Source organism: Phyllopteryx taeniolatus, chromosome 21, assembly GCF_024500385.1.
Source record: "Phyllopteryx taeniolatus isolate TA_2022b chromosome 21, UOR_Ptae_1.2, whole genome shotgun sequence".
In the NCBI taxonomy this organism is placed as follows: Eukaryota; Metazoa; Chordata; class Actinopteri; order Syngnathiformes; family Syngnathidae; genus Phyllopteryx; species Phyllopteryx taeniolatus.
This window is the reverse complement of record NC_084522.1, coordinates 6,031,289-6,047,837: the sequence shown is the minus strand read 5'-3', so window position 1 is coordinate 6,047,837 and position 16,549 is coordinate 6,031,289. Positions and strand designations below refer to the sequence as shown.

At 51.1% G+C, this 16,549-nt stretch overlaps 1 long non-coding RNA gene across 1 annotated transcript; it reads left to right on the top strand.

Annotated features, from left to right (window-relative positions):
• The first annotated feature begins 1,314 nt into the window (after nt 1-1,314).
• Nucleotides 1,315-4,922, top strand: LOC133470927 (uncharacterized). The gene is made up of 3 exons (XR_009786083.1): nt 1,315-1,382; nt 4,616-4,674; nt 4,761-4,922. It is a non-coding gene; the product is annotated as an uncharacterized LOC133470927 (long non-coding RNA).
• The last annotated feature ends 11,627 nt before the right edge of the window (nt 4,923-16,549 follow it).

The window sequence follows — 16,549 nt, the reverse complement described above, 5'->3', positions numbered from 1 at the left end:
TGTGGAGTTTGCATGTTCTCCCCGTGCTTGCGTACTCCAGTTTCCTCCCACATCCCAAAAACATGCATTAATTGGAGACTCTAAATTGCCCGTAGGCATGACTGTGAGTGCGAATGGTTGTTTGTTTCGATGTGCCCTGCGATTGGCTGGCAACCAGTTCAGGGTGTACCCTGCCTCCTGCCCGATGACAGCTGGGATAGGCTCCAGCACGCCCGCGACCCTAGTGAGGAGAAGCGGCTCAGAAAATGGATGGATGGATGAAATGGAATGCAGGAATAGGTTTTTCTTTTTTTTCTTTTTTTTGTATTCTGAGCACGAATTTCCATTACATGTATTCGTGTACTCCCCAAGACTGGGCATATTCAAACTAAAATATTAAATAAATGACCAAAACAAAGTATCGCCAATTTAATGTGAAGCCACACACTCAGCCCCACACCAAGCCATACGCACAAAGACTTAATCACTTCCCTGAAACTCGAAAAGACATCTACACGACTATTGTACCTACTAAAAAGAAAACTATGCAAATGTTTCCTCCATTGTAGCTCATCTGGCCTCGCTCCACACAGATCCGCCTCAGTGACTTCATTGACTTCATCTATCTAATCTATCTATCTATCTAATCTATCTATCTATCTATCTATCTATCTATCTATCTATCTATCTATCTATCTATCTATCTATCTATCTATCTATCTATCTATCTATCTATCTATCTATCTATCTACCTACCTATCTATCTATCTCTTTTCACATAGACATTATGGCGTGTATAGAGGTTTGACAGAAAAAAAGAATTAATTTTGGTATAAGGCTGTAACATAACAAAATCTGTAAGGAAGTAAAATGCTGTTAATATTTTCCAGTAGCATGTTGTACATTAGTGGTGATATTGTACAATTATCTCTTCAAATGTGCCATAGCATATCGATTGGTACTCACTGGCTTAAAGGAGATGATGCAAAGTAACACTGGCCTTCATCCCATACAGTAGCCCACCCAGCTTCTTGTTGCTAGGCGGACAAGGCTGTTTAAAAACATGTGATGACTGCAAGTACCACCGAATTATATCCCAGTGGTGACCTGTGGTGTGTTTAGTTCTCTTCAAAGTGACTAAATTAATTGATTAATTACAGCCTGGAAACTTTAAAAAGCAAAGTCGCTCGACAAGACCCGCCTATTAGAAACCAATTACTGTACCTTTATGAAAAAAAAGAAAAATAATTGAATGACTCAAGTACACAAGGGCCCCACCCTAACAGGGGCAGGACAAAGGTGCGACTAGTCCCCCATTAACGGTTGTAAGGCAACAGATCAGACACGGCAGAGGGACTGACACCAACGCGAGAGCCCTCCAAGTGCAAACTTTATTGAGCGTGGTGAGTGCTTTCTACATCTTGAGGCATTTCAATGGAACACATCACGCATGTGTCACTGATGGTGTAGTGGTACACTCGCCTGACTTTGGTGCAGGCAGCGTGGGTTCAGTTCCCACTCAGTGACGGTGTGAATGTGAGTGCGAATGGTTGTCCGTGTCTATATGTGCCCTGCGACTGACTGGCGACCAGTTCAGGGTGTAGTCCGCCTTTCGCCCGAAGTCAGCTGGGATAGGCTCCAGCGTCCCGCGACCCTAACCAGGATAAGCGGTGTTGAAAATGGATGGATGGACATTACGCATGTTGGACGTATTTGGTGTTACACTTTGAATGAATGAATGAAAAAGATTGATTTGAACTTGGTTCAAAGTGGACATTGCTTCATTCCCTTTAGGTTGTTTGTCTGATGGGATTGTAGAGTTTGGTGGACACTGAAGACTTGACGTGAGAACGATGCAGAAAAGTTTCTGGAGAGTTGGCAGAGAAAAAGGTTTTAAACATTTTGAGTTGGCAAAGATTCCTTCAATGCTCAACAATTCCAATGCATCGCACTTCATCCTTCAGCTCCTTTTTCTTTCTAAACTTAGGTCCGCGTTAGGCGTCAGTTACATCTGAGACGTTGCGATGCTGCTCACCTGCGATTCAAATGTAGAATCACAGCAGAACTAGCTGCCGACAGTCGGCCACTTAAAAGGACGAATTGCACATTACGCAACAGTTCAGTCGCGTTCGGCCATGTCACTCAGTGTGCCGCAGCCCTAAGGTTAATTAAAAACTATAAATTGATCAAATTATCCATGCTCCTCCACAATAATGAGCAAGAATAAAATACTGTAACATAGTGGGGTTAAGTATTCATCAAAAATGAGGAAGAGGTTTTTATTCCTAAAAGTATACCTGTATTTGTTATTGTAAGCCACTGCAAAATTATGCACAGCTCAACCAGTAACACTGTGCTTGAATATGGGAAAATAAAAATGTACTCAAATAATGATTACATTTAAATTTATTCAACAGGAATTGTTGAAAAAAAATTTATTCCAAAAAAACCCCAAATATTTCTTAAAAATTAATGCAAATGTATTGTACTGTATTTAAAAGTTGAATACAACTCAACTGTATTTGAAAAGTACAAAATATTGAAGAAACAGTGAAACACATGAAAATAGTCAAATGTGGAGAGCTGACTCAAAATGAAATAGTCCGCATTAAAGCACTTCATGATGCTTGGATGGTCTCTGTGACATAAACAACAGGTGGTCGAATAAATTTGTGAATCACTGCACATTGTTCTCATACTTGTTCAAATAAACACCGATCGCGATCATGTAAGTGCATTCAGTTGTAATTTCGATTTTTTATCAAATGCAAGATTAATATCACTTTTGGTAAGATATTTTGGATTGTAGCGGACATGCCACGCAAAAGATGGCACCTGGCACCCCAGCCTCGCACGACCGCCGCTCCCCGCCGAGGTAGACGTTAACTCCAGAGTAACACGCGGACTCTAAACGGATTAACACAATAAACTATAATAAGACACAGACATTTGCTTTGCCATGCCGACGCTAAGTGAATCACGTCTGCCTGGGTGAGCGTGGAACAAAGCAGGGTGGGAAAATGGTCTCGTTATCTTAAACCCAATAATTAATATTTGATTCCACTGGTTTTAAACCACAAAATAATCCTACAATGAAAAAAATAACGCCAAAAGGCAATCCAGCCCCTCGGTGTTCGTGAAGGTGGTAGAAAAGGAGTGGGGGTAACCACCCCCCCCCCCCCCCTTTTTGACCCGCTCTGGCCATAAAAGGGGCCGGAGCTGGGAGAAGTTGAAAAGTTTTTGGAGTCTTGGTGCAGAAGTCTTTTTGATCACCCCGACCAACTCGCCGACAACCTCGCCAGGCAGGACGCCCACCTCACCCGAGGTGGCAAGGACACATCAGATGATCCCCGGCTGCAGCTTCCTGCAAGCGCTCCAAGCCACCCTGCTTGGGGGCCCGAACTCAGTCTGAAAGAATGGAGGCGGACGCAACGCGCCCGCTCCGAACGTCACCCGAGAGACGTCCTGCCTGAGAACATGTTGGCCTCCGGCTGCTCCTGTTTTTCCATTCCTCCCTCCAGTGGAATCCACCTGTGACCGGTGTGGACCAGGCCGGCCAACATTGCGGTCTACTAAAAGTACGGATTAGTGCATATTTGGGTTTATATTAACGAGACCAGGAGTCCTCAGCTATATGCATTCACTACACACCCATTCTGCTCATCTCACGTCACAAATCCCTTCCTTCGCCAATGTTCGTAGATATCTTGTTTGTTTTGTGTTTGTCTGTGTTTTATCTTGTAGAAACCTCTTTTTATGATTAAATTTTCGATAAAATTCACCACGCGCATTGATTATGTGTGTGTTTGGGCTCGGAACGAAACCTCTAGAAAGTCTAGAACTCAAAGTTCCTAGAATGTAGCCACCTTCCGATAAGAGACTGATTATAAAGGTTTGTTGTCATTTCGCCTCAAGTTAAACTTGTAAAAATATGACGTGGTGCCCCTCATATCAATCAAATATCTTGATTTATAACGCTGTAATGTAAAATTACAATAACCCGGAAGTGACGCAGGCGCCGCTTCCAACTCATCATGTCCTTCTAAATTACGCACAATTTGATGTCCCCCAATAAACGCTATAGGATTGATGAACTAATAAGGGTTAAATTATCCATCGTTATTAAAACATTGTGAACTAAATTGGGCTGGTCGGACCCATGAAACGCCAGGGCTGAAAATGTGTCCCACTCCGGCCCTCTCGTGGACAGTGACTAAGGGTTGGCAGACCAGTGTGGCTGTCTTTCCTTTTAAGAAGAGGGGTCGGAGGCCTCTGTGGTAAGGTTTATTTGGGGGTTATGGAGGAGGGTCCAACAGGAAGTCAAACTGCAGATTTAGGAGCAGAAATGTGGTTTTCGTCCTGGCCGTAGCAGCTAAGCTCCAGACCCTCAGCAGGGTTTTAAAGGGTGCGTGGGAGGTCGTACAACGATTTTACATATACTTTGTGGACTTGGATAAGGTGTTGACCATGTCCCTCAATTCAAACTGATGAGAAAATAACTGTTGCAATTTGTCTCAGGGCAAAGCATTGAACCCAGGCCTCGACAACGTCCGAGCAAACAGATCTGTTTACGTTCACCTGATGTAATTTCCCGAGATGTACAGTACATGTAATGTTCTTTTTCATTGCCTTATAGGACATAATATGCCACAATGATCACTCTCAAGCTGTTCACTGCTCTCTTTCTGCTGGCTGGTAAGTCATCACAGTATCAACCAGCTCGTATAGTTAGTCGGTGAGTGAAAGGTGATTATATAACAACGAAATTAACGATCTGACAGGAACCAGCAGTGGACCTATTAAGGTAAAACGCCAACTGCCACATGGGTCATCACGTCTACATCCCGGACTATCACAGGCAAAACCAAGAACTCCACCTGGCCCACCGAGACCGCCACCTGATCCACCAGGAACACCACCAGGACCACCTGCAACCCCTGTTACTCCAGATGACAACAACCCACCTGGGCCACCACCTGGGCCACCACCTGGGCCACCTGGATCCCCTGTAACACCAGATAACAACAACCCACCTGGACGACCACCTGGGCCACCACCTTGTTCACCAAGACCTCCACCTGGCCGACCGAGACCGCCACCTGATCCACCAGGAACACCACCAGGACCACCTGCAACAACTGTTACTCCAGATGACAACAACCCATCTGGGCCAACACCTGGGCCACCACCTGGGCCACCTGGATCCCCTGCAACACCAGATAACAACAACCCACCTGGAGCACCACCTGGCCCACCACCTGGGCCACCACCTGGGAACCCATCTGGGCCACCACCTGGGACACCAAGACCTCCACCTGGCCCACCGAGACCGGCACCTGATCCACCAGGACCACCTGCAACCCCTGTTACTTCAGATGGCAACAACCCACCTGGGCCAACACCTGGGCCACCTGGATCCCCTGTAACACCAGATAACAACAACCCACCTGGAGCACCACCTGGGCCACCACCTGGGAACCCATCTGGGCCACCACCTGGGACACCAAGACCTCCACCTGGCCCACCGAGACCGGCACCTGATCCACCAGGACCACCTGCAACCCCTGTTACTTCAGATGGCAACAACCCACCTGGACCACCACCTGGGCCACCACCTAGTTCACCAAGACCTCCACCTGGCCGACCGAGGCCGCCACCTGATCCACCAGGAACACCACCAGGACCACCTGCAACACCTGTTACTCAAGATGACAACAACCCACCTGGGCCACCACCTGGGCCACCTGCAACCCCTGTAACACCAGATGACAACAACCCACCTGGGCCAACACCTGGGCCACCACCTGGGCCACCTGGATCCCCTGTAACACCAGATAACAACAACCCACCTGGACCACCACCTGGGCCACCACCTAGTTCACCAAGACCTCCACCTGGCCGACCGAGGCCGCCACCTGATCCACCAGGAACACCACCAGGACCACCTGCAACACCTGTTACTCCAGATGACAACAACCCACCTGGGCCAACACCTGGGCCACCACCTGGGAACCCATCTCGGCCACCACCTGGGACACCAAGACCTCCACCTGGCCCACCGAGACCGCCACCTGATCCACCAGGAACACCACCAGGACCACCTGCCACACCTGTTACTCCAGATGAGAACAACCCACCTGGGCCAACACCTGGGCCACCTGGATCCCCTGTAACACCAGATAACAACAACCCACCTGGACCACCACCTGGGCCACCACCTAGTTCACCAAGACCTCCACCTGGCCGACCGAGACCGCCACCTGATCCACCAGGAACACCACCAGGACCACCTGCAACACCTGTTACTCCAGATGACAACAACCCACCTGGGCCAACACCTGGGCCACCACCTGGGCCACCTGCAACCCCTGTAACACCAGATGACAACAACCCACCTGGGCCAACACCTGGGCCACCACCTGGGAACCCATCTGGGCCACCACCTGGGAAACCAAGACCTCCACCTGGCCGACCGAGGCCACCACCTGATCCACCAGGAACACCACCAGGACCACCTGCAACCCCTGTTACTCCAGATGACAACAACCAACCTGGGCCAACATCTGGGCCACCTGGATCCCCTGTAACACCAGATAACAACAACCCACCTGGACCACCACCTGGGCCACCACCTAGTTCACCAAGACCTCCACCTGGCCGACCGAGGCCGCCACCTGATCCACCAGGAACACCACCAGGACCACCTGCAACACCTGTTACTCCAGATGACAACAACCCACCTAGGCCAACACCTGGGCCACCACCTGGGAACCCATCTGGGCCACCACCTGGGACACCAAGACCTCCACCTGGCCCACCGAGACCGCCACCTGATCCACCAGGAACACCACCAGGACCACCTGCCACACCTGTTACTCCAGATGACAACAACCCACCTGGGCCAACACCTGGGCCACCACCTGGGCCACCTGGATCCCCTGTAACACCAGATAACAACAACCCACCTGGACCACCACCTGGGCCACCACCTAGTTCACCAAGACCTCCACCTGGCCGACCGAGACCGCCACCTGATCCACCAGGAACACCACCAGGACCACCTGCAACACCTGTTACTCCAGATGACAACAACCCACCTGGGCCAACACCTGGGCCACCACCTGGGAACCCATCTGGGCCACCACCTGGGAAACCAAGACCTCCACCTAGCCGACCGAGGCCGCCACCTGATCCACCAGGAACACCACCAGGACCACCTGCAACCCCTGTTACTCCAGATGACAACAACCCACCTGGGCCAACACCTGGGCCACCTGGATCCGCTGTAACACCAGATAACAACAACCCACCTGGACTACAACCTGGGCCACCACCTAGTTCACCAAGACCTCCACCTGGCCGACCGAGGCCGCCACCTGATCCACCAGGAACACCACCAGGACCACCTGCAACACCTGTTACTCCAGATGACAACAACCCACCTAGGCCAACACCTGGGCCACCACCTGGGAACCCATCTGGGCCACCACCTGGGACACCAAGACCTCCACCTGGCCCACCGAGACCGCCACCTGATCCACCAGGAACACCACCAGGACCACCTGCCACACCTGTTACTCCAGATGACAACAACCCACCTGGGCCAACACCTGGGCCACCACCTGGGCCACCTGGATCCCCTGTAACACCAGATAACAACAACCCACCTGGACCACCACCTGGGCCACCACCTAGTTCACCAAGACCTCCACCTGGCCGACCGAGACCGCCACCTGATCCACCAGGAACACCACCAGGACCACCTGCAACACCTGTTACTCCAGATGACAACAACCCACTTGGGCCAACACCTGGGCCACCACCTGGGAACCCATCTGGGCCACCACCTGGGAAACCAAGACCTCCACCTAGCCGACCGAGGCCGCCACCTGATCCACCAGGAACACCACCAGGACAACCTGCAACCCCTGTTACTCCAGATGACAACAACCCACCTGGGCCAACACCTGGGCCACCTGGATCCCCTGTAACACCAGATAACAACAACCCACCTGGACTACCACCTGGGCCACCACCTAGTTCACCAAGACCTCCACCTGGCCGACCGAGGCCGCCACCTGATCCACCAGGAACACCACCAGGACCACCTGCAACACCTGTTACTCCAGATGACAACAACCCACCTGGGCCACCACCTGGGCCACCTGCAACCCCTGTAACACCAGATGACAACAACCCACCTGGGCCAACACCTGGGCCACCACCTGGGAACCCATCTGGGCCACCACCTGGGACAACAAGACCTCCACCTGGCCCACCGAGACCGCCACCTGATCCACCAGGAACACCACCAGGACCACCTGCCACACCTGTTACTCCAGATGACAACAACCCACCTGGGCCAACACCTGGGCCACCACCTGGGCCACCTGGATCCCCTGTAACACCAGATAACAACAACCCACCTGGACCACCACCTGGGCCACCACCTAGTTCACCAAGACCTCCACCTGGCCGACCGAGACCGCCACCTGATCCACCAGGAACACCACCAGGACCACCTGCAACACCTGTTACTCCAGATGACAACAACCCACCTGGGCCAACACCTGGGCCACCACCTGGGCCACCTGCAACCCCTGTAACACCAGATGACAACAACCCACCTGGGCCAACACCTGGGCCACCACCTGGGAACCCATCTGGGCCACCACCTGGGAAACCAAGACCTCCACCTGGCCGACCGAGGCCGCCACCTTATCCACCAGGAACACCACCAGGACCACCTGCAACCCCTGTTACTCCAGATGACAACAACCCACCTGGGCCAACACCTGGGCCACCTGGATCCCCTGTAACACCAGATAACAACAACCCACCTGGACCACCACCTGGGCCACCACCTAGTTCACCAAGACCTCCACCTGGCCGACCGAGGCCGCCACCTGATCCACCAGGAACACCACCAGGACCACCTGCAACACCTGTTACTCCAGATGACAACAACCCACCTGGGCCAACACCTGGGCCACCACCTGGGAACCCATCTGGGCCACCACCTGGGACATCAAGACCTCCACCTGGCCCACCGAGACCGGCACCTGATCCACCAGGAACACCACCAGGACCACCTACCACACCTGTTACTCCAGATGACAACAACCCACCTGGGCCAACACCTGGGCCACCACCTGGGCCACCTGGATCCCCTGTAACACCAGATAACAACAACCCACCTGGACCACCACCTGGGCCACCACCTAGTTCACCAAGACCTCCACCTGGCCGACCGAGGCCGCCACCTGATCCACCAGGAACACCACCAGGACCACCTGCAACACCTGTTACTCCAGATGACAACAACCCACCTAGGCCAACACCTGGGCCACCACCTGGGCCACCTGCAACCCCTGTAACACCAGATGACAACAACCCACCTGGGCCAACACCTGGGCCACCACCTGGGAACCCATCTGGGCCACCACCTGGGAAACCAAGACCTCCACCTGGCCGACCGAGGCCGCCACCTGATCCACCAGGAACACCACCAGGACCACCTGCCACACCTGTTACTCCAGATGAGAACAACCCACCTGGGCCAACACCTGGGCCACCTGGATCCCCTGTAACACCAGATAACAACAACCCACCTGGACCACCACCTGGACCACCACCTGGGAACCCACCTGGACCACCACCTGGGCCACCACCTAGTTCACCAAGACCTCCACCTGGCCGACCGAGACCGCCACCTGATCCACCAGGAACACCACCAGGACCACCTGCAACCCCTGTTACTCCAGATGACAACAACCCACCTGGGCCAACAGCTGGGCCACCTGGATCCCCTGTAACACCAGATAACAACAACCCACCTGGACCACCACCTGGGCCACCACCTAGTTCACCAAGACCTCCACCTGGCCGACCGAGGCCGCCACCTGATCCACCAGGAACACCACCAGGACCACCTGCAACACCTGTTACTCCAGATGACAACAACCCACCTGGGCCAACACCTGGGCCACCACCTGGGAACCCATCTCGGCCACCACCTGGGACACCAAGACCTCCACCTGGCCCACCGAGACCGCCACCTGATCCACCAGGAACACCACCAGGACCACCTGCCACACCTGTTACTCCAGATGAGAACAACCCACCTGGGCCAACACCTGGGCCACCTGGATCCCCTGTAACACCAGATAACAACAACCCACCTGGACCACCACCTGGGCCACCACCTAGTTCACCAAGACCTCCACCTGGCCGACCGAGACCGCCACCTGATCCACCAGGAACACCACCAGGACCACCTGCAACACCTGTTACTCCAGATGACAACAACCCACCTGGGCCAACACCTGGGCCACCACCTGGGCCACCTGCAACCCCTGTAACACCAGATGACAACAACCCACCTGGGCCAACACCTGGGCCACCACCTGGGAACCCATCTGGGCCACCACCTGGGAAACCAAGACCTCCACCTGGCCGACCGAGGCCACCACCTGATCCACCAGGAACACCACCAGGACCACCTGCAACCCCTGTTACTCCAGATGACAACAACCAACCTGGGCCAACATCTGGGCCACCTGGATCCCCTGTAACACCAGATAACAACAACCCACCTGGACCACCACCTGGGCCACCACCTAGTTCACCAAGACCTCCACCTGGCCGACCGAGGCCGCCACCTGATCCACCAGGAACACCACCAGGACCACCTGCAACACCTGTTACTCCAGATGACAACAACCCACCTAGGCCAACACCTGGGCCACCACCTGGGAACCCATCTGGGCCACCACCTGGGACACCAAGACCTCCACCTGGCCCACCGAGACCGCCACCTGATCCACCAGGAACACCACCAGGACCACCTGCCACACCTGTTACTCCAGATGACAACAACCCACCTGGGCCAACACCTGGGCCACCACCTGGGCCACCTGGATCCCCTGTAACACCAGATAACAACAACCCACCTGGACCACCACCTGGGCCACCACCTAGTTCACCAAGACCTCCACCTGGCCGACCGAGACCGCCACCTGATCCACCAGGAACACCACCAGGACCACCTGCAACACCTGTTACTCCAGATGACAACAACCCACCTGGGCCAACACCTGGGCCACCACCTGGGAACCCATCTGGGCCACCACCTGGGAAACCAAGACCTCCACCTAGCCGACCGAGGCCGCCACCTGATCCACCAGGAACACCACCAGGACCACCTGCAACCCCTGTTACTCCAGATGACAACAACCCACCTGGGCCAACACCTGGGCCACCTGGATCCCCTGTAACACCAGATAACAACAACCCACCTGGACCACCACCTGGGCCACCACCTAGTTCACCAAGACCTCCACCTGGCCGACCGAGGCCGCCACCTGATCCACCAGGAACACCACCAGGACCACCTGCAACACCTGTTACTCCAGATGACAACAACCCACCTGGGCCAACACCTGGGCCACCACCTGGGAACCCATCTGGGCCACCACCTGGGACATCAAGACCTCCACCTGGCCCACCGAGACCGGCACCTGATCCACCAGGAACACCACCAGGACCACCTGCCACACCTGTTACTCCAGATGACAACAACCCACCTGGGCCAACACCTGGGCCACCACCTGGGCCACCTGGATCCCCTGTAACACCAGATAACAACAACCCACCTGGACCACCACCTGGGCCACCACCTAGTTCACCAAGACCTCCACCTGGCCGACCGAGGCCGCCACCTGATCCACCAGGAACACCACCAGGACCACCTGCAACACCTGTTACTCCAGATGACAACAACCCACCTGGGCCAACACCTGGGCCACCACCTGGGAACCCATCTGGGCCACCACCTGGGACACCAAGACCTCCACCTGGCCCACCGAGACCGCCACCTGATCCACCAGGAACACCACCAGGACCACCCGCCACACCTGTTACTCCAGATGACAACAACCCACCTGGGCCAACACCTGGGCCACCACCTGGGCCACCTGGATCCCCTGTAACACCAGATAACAACAACCCACCTGGGCCAACACCTGGGCCACCACCTGGGAACCCATCTGGGCCACCACCTGGGAAACCAAGACCTCCACCTGGCCCACCGAGACCGCCACCTGATCCACCAGGAACACCACCAGGACCACCTGCAACCCCTGTTACTCCAGATGACAACAACCCACCTGGGCCACCACCTGGGAACCCATGGCCAACACCTGTGCCACCAAGGCCTCCACCTGGGCCACCTAGAACCTCTGTTACTCCACATGACTGCAAACCACCTGGGCCACCACCTAGTTCACCCAGATCTCCACATGGGCCACCTGGACCACCACATGATCCACCAGGGCCAACACCTGGACCACCTGGAACCCCTGTTACTCCAGATGACTAGAACTCCCGTACAACCAGCAGGGCCTCCTGTTACTCCAGACAAAGACTCTCTGACAAAATGTTTTTAACTTGGACCGCCTCCTAGACCGTCCAGGCTGCTGCCTGGACCACCCGGATACCCTGGATTACCACTTGGGTCACCACCTGTACCACCTGGGCTACTACTGGGACCACCCTTTACTCCAGATGAAAACAACCAACCTTGACTACCACCTCGGCCACCCAGGCCACCACAAAACACCCCTTGACTGCTAATGAAAACTTCCCACCAGGAACCATCACTTAGAGCTGCACCGTATGCTTAGTTTCCGACATATTGTATGTCAAGCTTCTATTAAAACTTTTCTGTCCCTTATTTTTCCCGTCTGTCAGCAATCATTTAGTTGTAAATCCTAAATGTCATCATGTAGCCATTGAAGCGTAAATGCTCGCTTTCCATTCTTATAACCTAGGTTCAATTCCCGGGAAGCGTCTCCAGCCTTTGGGATCAAGACCTCTTCTCTATTTTGTGTGTTTGTTGAGTTAATGTATGTGTTACAGCAGTACACTGATCAAGTGGTTAGCAAGTCTGCCTCACAGTTTTGGGCTTTAGGGTTTTAATCTATATTACACTATATATGTACAATGATGAAAATTCTTCTTAAAATACTCAGAAACACTCGTTCCTGTTGGACTTCTTTGCTTGAATAAAAATCATGGACGCTCTCACCGTCTGTGGCCATTTTTTCACACATTTGCAACTCGCCTCTGAATGTGACCACGACTCCGATGTTCTGTCCTTCATTTTCTTTTCCTTTGGGCTTGTTTATCAGTTTATTTTTGAAAGGGGACAATGCAATTTCATAAAACACATGAAGTACACATGGTTAAAAAAGCCAGAATTAGCCAGAAGGCTAGTTTTCATCTGTAGTCCCCTGGCCATGATTTAAAAAAGCAGTCAAATACATCTACAAGACAATATAATACAGGATACATAATCAAACTATACTATTAAGAGAGGCTTGTCTTGATTGGGGTCGCCAAAGTGCATTGTCGTTTTCCATGTAAGCCCTTACCATCCTCCTGCCAATATTCTCACTAGCTGTCCTCTGGATGTGTCCAAGCCATAGTCAACTCTGAATTTTTCTCTTCTATATTTAACCTTGGCTGTCCCTCTGATGAGAACATTTGTAATCCTATCCAACCTTGTCACTTCTCAAGAGAACCCCAACATCTGCATTTATGCCAGAATCCGCTCCGCTTCCCTTCATCTCCTCAGTCCCACTGTACATCATGGCTGGCCTCACCACTGACTGATACTGTCAACCTTCCCCTTCATCCTAGTTTGGATCTGTTTCTTCACCTCTCACCATTGTGTTGGACGGTTGCCCCTATGTATTTTCATGAATGAATGTTTGAATTTTTTATTTTTCGGTCATTCTTGGAATAAATCACAAAGCAAGTTGTGTAAATTTACAAAAAGGGAGGGAAAAAACTACCTTGTACAACATATCCAACCAGTTCGCACAACTCTACAAAAACCATTGACTGAAAAATAGGAGTAGGCTGAAGCACAATGCCTATTTTTGTCTGTCTATCTTTCACAGTTCTCAAAAAAACGAGGTCTGCACCAAAAGAAAGACACCCTGAATTATTTTACTTTTTGAGGAATTTTAAAATCTATCTTTAGAACAACATAATTTCAAGTAATTACTTAGGCTCTCGGCGGCACGGTGGTCAACTGGTTAGAGCGTCTGCCTCGCAGTTCTGAGGACCCGGGTTCAATCCCCGGCCCTGCCTGTGTGGAGTTTGCATGTTCTCCCCATGCCTGTGTGGGTGTTGGATTTATCTTACCCAACATTATAAAAAATAGACACAAAAGGAATGAAGACACTGGTTTTTTTTTCTCATGAGGAGGGCGTATGGGAGATTGTTCAGATCACAACCTCTCAACACGCTCTAAACAATCTCTCCCGTCGCTCCTGCATTTATTTGAAAATAGGAGGGTTTTTCCCAGACATAATGTTCTAAACAATAAGACACTTGTGTTGTGTCTTATTGTTTAGAGGGAGAGATTGTTTAAAGCGTGTTGAGAGGCTGTGATCTGAACAATCTCCCATACGCCCTCCTCATGAGAAAAAGAAACCAGTGTCTTCATTCCTTTTGTGTCTATTTTTTATAATGTTGGGTAAGATAAATCCAACAGTCGGTTAATTGACAACCCTAAATTGCCCGTAAGTCTGCATGTGAGTGCGAATGGTTGTTTGTTTGTATGTGCCCTGCGATTGGCTGGCAACCAGTTCAGGGTGTACCCCGCCTCCTGCCCGATGATAGTTGGGATAGGCTCCAGCACGCCGGCGACCCTAGTGAGGAGAAGCGGCTCAGAAAATGGATGGATGGATACTTAGGCTCTTCCACAGTTTAACTCCGAAAACTGAAACACATCTTGATGTTATTATTAGTTTTCACTTCGCATGTTTTAAAAATACATAACCCTCTTAAATTATGCTTCCCTTCCTTTAATATTAAAACATATATATTGTATACAATCTGGAAGGCTTTCACTCTTATTTCTCATGTTTTCATATACATAATCTCAGTAAATCCTAAATTATAAGACTTTATGAATAAGGGGTTAGTCATATCAAGGTAAACTGCTTTGTTTATTATTCTAACAGCTCTTTTCTGTCATTTCGGTCTGTCGTCGTGAAGAACCCGGCTGGCCTGGAAACACCTCGGGATCCCCTCAGAAGAGCTGGACCAAGTGGCTAGGGAAAGGAAACTCTCGGCTAAACTGTTCAAGCCCCACCCCTCCAAAAAAAAAAAATCAACACCACTAGCACTGTATTGAATAAAAAATTGAGAGATTGTACAGAAATAAACTTGTTTCGTGAAGTGTATGTACCCCAAACCAGGTCATGCAACTTTTGAGCGGATAATAATTTTATTTAACCAAGGACACATGAGCCCTTGAATAAACACAGATGGTGTTTAGAGTTGCACACGCAAGAAGCTCTAGCGATGCAGGCAATTGTAAACATACGGCACTTTTATAGCGCTTTTATGCGAAAGGCTTTAAAACGCTTTAGTGTCTGCAATTGACGGCACTGGCCTAACCCCCTGTGAGCAAATGGGATTCATTGGCCTGCTTACCAACCATATAGCCCCTCCTACACTGCCTATAAATGCTTTTCATTTCCATTTCCAGTCTTCTGTACAGGAGGGACAAAGTCAACCCGGAAATGATTTACCTTCTGAAGACAAATCTGAGCCTTAACAGTCGTCCCTAGACAGAGGTGTGAAGGTTACCACCTGCCTCACTTCTCCCACTTGTCACTGTCTGACAAATAATTTACCCACGTCCCCAAAAGCTGGCGCCAATGACATGGCGGCATCTAATTATCCGAGGGCGGGGTCCCACGTCACCGTGTGAAAGCATGCAATCGCAGCAGTATCCTGGTTCACTGGGTTCTGTTTAAAAATAAAAAGTGGATAAATGCATAATCTTCAGTGAGGGCGGATACGCCACTTTTGCAGACAAAAGGTGCAACCACGTAAGCAGTTTACACACACACACATGTGTCCGCACACGATTGGGCTTTATTTCAATATTTTCCATCCCTTGCGATCAAAGTCAGCAAAGGCCCGATTCTCAGGTGTCCCCGACAGATTATGCTGACCAATTATCCTATGGTGTGGGATGTTTTTTCTCTTCCTGGACTGGAAGGCCCAACAATAACAAATATTAAACCTGTTCAATAATCCATATTGCAATTTCTTAAGTGTGTGGTCAGCAACTGGGACTCAGTGATTGTGTCGTGAAAAAGAACCATAGCCGATTAGGAAGTGACCTAAAGCTGAATCAGTTATTGGACATAAACAGAGAAGCAACGGGTTGCATCAGGAGCAAAAGTAACCACACTCTGTACTTAAGTAGAATTACAGATTTGACTCCTTTAAGTAAAAGTAAACAGAATTACAGACTCTGAAATGTACTTACTAAATCCAAAAGTAAGTAAAAATGAAATTTTTACTGTCAATACAATACTTTTAATGAACTCAATTACAAAAAAAGCTTCTTTTTTTTTAAACTGTAAGAGTTAGCTAGTGTTAGCTCAGGTTTTTATGCTATCAAAACATAGGTTCCCATAGCTTTGCTAAGGCTACATTTACACTATACATATTCCCAAGCAGCTCCGTTTCCGGCCACGGT